Raw genomic sequence first — 6,932 nt, 5'->3', positions numbered from 1 at the left:
AAATTTAAAATTATAGAATTCTATGGCTAAGTGAGAGTGATAAAGCATTATTAGTCCGGTTGCCTTGTTCGTTGTGCGGAGCACCTCCCTCGAAGGACCCAAACATGGGAACAAGAGTGCTCAGGTTTATCTCAAACACCCCGGCACTCGTGGCATGGGGGCAAAAGCCGAGGACTAGCCATCTCTCGGATTGGATAAACAGCCAAACAGAAGATAATATTTTAAATTCACACAAGCATTGCATAGCGCATATGAAACAAGTTTTCATTACACAGGATAAAAAACGAGCAAGTCTCATTCAAATATTACATTTTGTGAACACTCATCTGCGATAAGACGGGCGCTTGGCAGAACACCCTCGTAGTACATCTCGGGGTGGTGGTGCTCCTTGCCCTCCGGCGGCCACTCCTTGATAAGCTTCACGGCGTCTAGCTTGACCCACTACGTTTTCACACGGGTGAAGGCCCGACGTGCACCTTCAATGCAGATGGATCGCTTGACGACCTCCAGCCGTGGACAGGCATCCACAAGCCACCTCACCAGGCCAAAGAAGCTATTCGGAAGGGCGTCGCCAGGCCACAACCGGACTATGAAGCCCTTCATGGCCTGATTGGCCGCCTTATGTAGCTCGGCCATCTGCTTCAGCTGGTCGCTCATTGGCACTGGATGTTCGGCCTCAGCATACTGAGACCAGAACATCTTCTCCGTCGAGCTTCCGTCCTCTGCCTGGTAGAATAGTGTGGCATCGGACACACTGCGGGGCAAATCTGCGAATGCTCCTGAAGAGCTCCGGATTCGGGTAAGTAATCGGTAATTCACCGTTGCATGCTTGCTTTGCATATAGAAATCCTTACTCGCCGCTATCTTCTTCATCGCGTCGATCTCCTGAAGGACCTTCTGGGCCTCGGCCTTGGCACTCTTCGCGCTCTCACGGGCCGCGGCAAGCTCAGACTCTCTCGTCTTCAAGTCAAGCTCCAACGCCTCGTGCTTCATCACGAGAGCTTGGAGCTCTTGCTGCACCTCGCCCACCCGAGCCTCGTGCCTCTCTCACTCGGTGCGCTCCTGGGCTGCCTTTTCTTCAGCCTGGGACATCGCTTGCTTCAGGGTCGCCACCTTGGTCGTGGCCCCTGGCAAACATACAATGATCCTGTCATTTAGCAATCACGTCCTTTTTCTCATCTACAGACGGGGTATCACTTACCCTTGTTCTCCTCGAGCTACCTCTTAGCAAGGTCAAGCTCCTTCTGGGACCCCTCGAGGGCCTCCTTTAGTATGGTGACCTCCGTAGTTAGTGCGGCGGACGCCAGCAGCGAAGCCTGCACATGCATATTGACATACTTATATTAGACTCCCGCGATATTATTTGATCCTCTGTTCGGCTTTTCTTTGTGAACACCGAACAAAGCATCAGGGGCTACTGTCTATGCGGTAACACTTCTACTACATTTTAAAATACTTACCTTGAAGCCTGTTAGAAGGCTAGTACAGGCTTCAGTCCGCTCTTGGTAGACTGAACCTTTTGGATCACCACACTCATGATAGTGCGGTGCTCCTCCTCGATGGAAGCACTGCGAAGTGCTTCCAACATAGTGCCCGGCGCCTCTGGGTGGACAGAGGTCACCGGCACTGGTGTCTCACCCTCCTTAGAAAGGGACCGCCTGCCCGAGCTCGGATCCACTGGAGGGTCCGGCACAGTGTTCGGCTAAGGGACGAACTCGAAGCTTCCGGGGACCCTGTCCCCTTGGCTCCCAGAGTCCGGAAGGTCGCCTTGAGGTGCCTCCGGGACTGTCCCCCCCGATCCGGTGCCTCTTGAGACAGCACCTCGGTGCTGTCGACCGGATGAGGGGAGATGGCCGTCGGGACTGGATCGCTATCCATGTCCGACGCGCCCAGGGAGCCGTCCGAGGATACCTCGATATTGGCTCGGGGCGGCCTGCACAATTGAGTTAGGCGTTAGGGAAAGCAATGCGACAAAGGAATCCTATGGGTTACTTTGGTATCCGAATACTTACGATCTCCCCTGGGGCTTGCCCCTGGGCAACCACTCGTCTTCACTTTCGTCGGCGGCGGTGGAGCTGTCCGGAAGGAGCGTCCTTCCCTTCTTGGACCCTTCGGCCTCCCCAGTTGGGGCGGCCTTCCTTTTCTTGTCTCCCCCAGTCGGTGGGGGAGCCTCCTCTTCCTCTTCCTCGTCTTCGGGGGAAGAGTGCACCACAGAGTCATCGGACGGTGAGTCCGACGACGCCTGGCGTCGCGAACTTTTTCGAGCTCCCTTGGCCTTCTTGCTCTTCTCCGGCACCTTATAAGGGGCCGGAGTCAGCATCTTCGTCAGAAGAGCATCTGCGGGGCCTTCGGGCAAGGGAGCCGGACAGTCGATCTGTCTGGCCATCTTCTGCCAGTCCTGTCAAAATTACGGGAGTTTAGATCCCGCATAGAGCCGATCTATATATATAAAACAAATATCCTGTAAGAGGTAAAACAACTTACCGCACTGGCGTGGAGCTTCACGCTGAATCCATGATCCTCAGTAATGGGGGGAGGGACCGCGGCGCCCCTTGAACAGCACCCTCCAGGCATCTTCACGAGTCATGTCAAAGAGCCTGTTCAGAGTTCGGTGCTGCGCCGGATTGAACTCCCACAAGGTAAACTCCCGTTGTTGGCACGGGAGTATCCGGCGAACGAGCATAACCTGGACTATGTTGACAAGCTTGAGCTTCTTATCCACCATGTTCTGAATACATGATTGGAGTCCGGTTAGCTCTTTTGAATTACTCCAGGACAGGCCCTTCTCTTTCCAGGAGGTGAGCCACATGGGGAGGCCAGATCCGAACTCGGGGGCCGCTACCCATGCGGGGTTGCGCGGCTCGGTGATATAGAACCACCCCGATTGCCACCCCTTTATGGTGTCCACGAAGGTGCCCTCGAGCCATGTGATGTTGGGCATCTTGCCCACCATGGCACCTCCGCACTCCGCCTGGCGGCCGCTCACTACCTTCGGCTTGACATTGAAGGTCTTCAGCCATAAGCCGAAGTGGGGCTTGATGCGGAGGAAGGCCTCGCACACGACGATAAAGCCGAGATGTTGAGGATGAAGTTCGGGGCCAGATCGTGGAAATCCAGGCCGTAATAAAACATGAGCCCCGGGACGAAGGGATGGAGAGGAAATCCCAGTACGCGGAGGAAATGAGTGAGGAATACCACCCTCTCAAGGGGCTCGGGGGTGGGGATGAGCTGTCCCTCATCTGGGAGCCGGTGCGCGATTTTGTCGTGTAGGTATCCAGCTCTCCTCAGTTTCTTGACGTCTCCCTCCATGACGGAGGAGACCATCCACTTGCCTCCCGCTCCGGACATGGTTGGAGAAGGTTGAGGTGGAAGTGAGAGCTTGGGCGCTAGAGCTCGAGTATGCGGGAGCGGATGATCAGAGGAGGAAGAAGGCGTGGATAGAAAGGTGAATCCTTATCCCTTTATATGGGCGGACAAAATTAAACATCCCCACTTGCCTAGTAAAACTCGCTTATCCCCCAAGTGCCGCAATTGATGGAGCGGTTGGGTTACCCACGCCCGTATTGATGAGAATCCCGTAATAGGGGGACATGATCTCTGCTTTGACAAGACGTGTCGAAAAGCTGCCTCGCGTTATGTGCGGGGCTGGTTAAAAGAAACGGTTCGAATAATCACCGGGCCATGACGTAACGTCATGTTGCCAAAGCAAGCTAGCGGATTAGATCTGCGAAACCATTATTCTCTACGGCGAAGTGTGGAACTTATTTTGCAGGGTCCGACACTATCATCGTATTCAAATTCTTCTGTGATGTATTCGGAGAAGGAACCCGCCTTGCAATGCCGAAGATAACTGCACACCGGACTCATCGTCATTGAAGCCTAGTTCAGGGGCTATTGAGGGAGTCCTAGATTAGGGGGTCTCCGGACAGCCGGACTATCTCCATTGGCCGGACTGTTAGACTATGAAGATACAAGATTGAAGACTTCGTCTCGTGTCCGGATGGGACTCTACTTGGCGTGGAAGGCAAGCTAGGCAATACGTATATGGATATCTCCTCCTTTGTAACCGACCTTGTGTAACCCTAACCCTCCCTGGTGTCTATATAAACTGGAGGGTTTTAGTCCATAGGACAACAATCACAACATACAATCATACCATAGGCTAGCTTCTAGGGTTTAGCCTCTCTGATCTTGTGGTAGATCTACTCTTGTAACACCTATATCATCAATATCAATCAAGCAGGACGTAGGGTTTTACCTCCATCAAGAGGGCCCGAACCTAGGTAAAACTTCGTGTCCCTTGCCTCCTGCTACCATCCGGCCTAGACGCACAGTTCGGGACCCCCTACCTGAGATCTGCCGGTTTTGACACCGATAGTGTGGGACCGTGATGTCAGGAAACCAGGAGGAAGCAAAAAATATTATAGTTGTATATAATAAGGAGGCACTTGCGTACGTGCGGCTATGGCCCTGGTGGGTCCCTACTATCATCCTCTCCAAGTAAAGTCATCTCCTCATTCCTCATGCCGTTGACCATGTTGACAACGCGAGACGGCGGTGCCACGGCGAGTGCAACAACTCGAAGGATGACGGAGAGGGCCTCACAGGCCCTACGGATGGTCTGATACAACGCTCACTGCTCATTCAGGAAGCCAAGATCATAGGGCCACATGTCCGCGACGACATTGTCGTTCGCTTGTTCACCGGTGCTCATTGAGGAGATGGAGGTTGCAGCACAAGTCCTCCTGCGTTGGTAGCTCTTCCGCCATTAGGGCGTCGAAGTGGACCACACCTGCTCTATGGTGAACACGGCATGAACCGGCTTGGATAGTGGCGCTGGCTCATGGTCGGAAGCTATGTCCATCGTATGATTGTCGTCGCTCAGCTCGGCGAGCTCGATGACGAGCCAACATGTCCCGGCCGCTGGACCGACCCGCTGCCAAGCACGAGTCTGACAGCCCTGGCCCACCCAGACCGCCTCCCTCGCCCACACGTGCTTTCCGCCCGAAATGGTCAGCGCCGCCCACCCCGCTTACCGATGCAGGTGATTGCTCTGCCTTCAAACAACACAAGTGTCGTCCGTCCATCCGTCTGCCGCCCACATTAATGATACACTATTGCCAAGGCGGCTACTCCAGCACCACACGTCCGTTCCTCCGCCGCCCACCATTGCTATATAAACTGCTGTGCCGGCCATAGCCGCAGTCATCCGCCTCCATTCCCTTTCTCCTGTCCACACCACTACTCCCACCATGGCTTCCTTGTGCTCCAGCGCTCTTCGGGACGGGTGGACGACGGACCACAAGGAGATGGCAGCCATTGCTACCGACTGGCTGGCCAGCAGGCAGCCGGAGGATGACGACGTCCCAATGGAGAACATGGTAGTCTATGATCCGGCGCCAACCCCCTCCTGCGCGCCATCCTCTCTGGTGCATTGCACCATGACCATCGGTGAGGCCCGTGCCCAATACATGTACACGGTGAGGCAGAAGCGTTAGGAGCAGTTCTGGGAGGCACAGGCCGACGCTGCCTACAACCACCATCTCCTCTAGGAGCACCTGCAGGCGGAGGGGCAGATCGCCGCGGAGCGGGCGGAGCAGGAGGCGCTGCTTGACTCGTACTGCTCTGCCCGCAAGGGCCGCCTCGAGCGCTGGCAGTACTGCATGCGGGTGTCGGCGGCTATGACCGCCTACAAAGAGGTCGATGAAGCGGGCGAGGTGCTGTTTGGCGAGACCAAGGAGGAGGCAGAGGACAATGCCAGCTCCGACGAGTCCCCGCTCAGCTGGCGTCGACGAGGCCCTGCTCCGCCGAGGCCCCGCGGCACCAACAACGAGGCAGAGGACACCGCCGGCTCCGCCGAGGCCCCGTGGCACCAACAACAAGGCAGAGGACACCGCCGGCTTCGCCGAGGCCCCGCCCCGCCAACAACAAGGCAGAGGACATCGCCAGCTCAGCCAAGGCCCCACCCTGCCAGCAACAAGGGGGAGGATTTCCCCCGCTCCGCCGAGGCGCCGCCCCGCTGGCAACGAGACAGAGGACATCGCCGGCTCCGTCGAGGCCCGGCCCCACTGCCAATGAGGCCGCGCCACATAGAAAACGAGGAAGAGTAGAACACGGTAGGTCGCCGCCGCTCGGGTCCAAGAAAGGCCACCGCTGCTACCCTCCGGTTGAAGCCAAGCTAGGCGGGTTGACCATTGATGGCCAATTAGCTTCTTGGCGGCGACGTGGAGTCAGAGAGCTATGTTGGAGAAGGACGCTGCTTCAGTTACTTAACTGCAGGTGCAGTTGGGTCACTGGCATGCGGGCCCAAGAGGCATCTGACCCACATGTAAGTGACGCAACTGCACTTGCTGTTATGTCACTGAAGCTCAGTCCGCTAGAGAAGAAGCTTCTGTTCGGCTCAGCCGGACACGGGTGCTATGGTTAATTAATTATACATCTAGTGCACCCATTTTTAGTTGAAGAATGTATGAAATGTAATGAAATCCGGCATGTTTATATGAAATCCGGCTGTGTATGAATGAATTTAGTTTGATTTGTTTGAATTCTTGTATCACTAGCATTGGATGAACATGCAAAACAATACGTACTAGCATTATTCCCAGGGTGATCACCTCGTTTGCAACAGTTTCACATGTACTCTCTCCGGTCCTTTTTAGTCTGCATATAAGTTTTATCTGAAGTCAAAGTATCTCTACTTTGACCAATATTATAGAAAAAAGTATCAACATTCACAATGTAAAATCAACTGACTTGAAAGAAATCTAATATGCTAAGTAAAAAGGAACAACGGGAGTACAAAATTTAGCATTCCTATACATTGCAATCAACACACAGGCCTGACAATTCATAGAGAACATTCAAAACAATCGATGATTATGCATCTTAGCGATTCACATGTCAGAGCCAATATTTACTTCACAAGTAAAGAA

This window comes from Triticum aestivum, chromosome 3A (genome assembly GCF_018294505.1).
Source record: "Triticum aestivum cultivar Chinese Spring chromosome 3A, IWGSC CS RefSeq v2.1, whole genome shotgun sequence".
NCBI classification, from domain to species: domain Eukaryota; kingdom Viridiplantae; phylum Streptophyta; class Magnoliopsida; order Poales; family Poaceae; genus Triticum; species Triticum aestivum.
Note: the sequence above shows the minus strand (reverse complement) of the source record.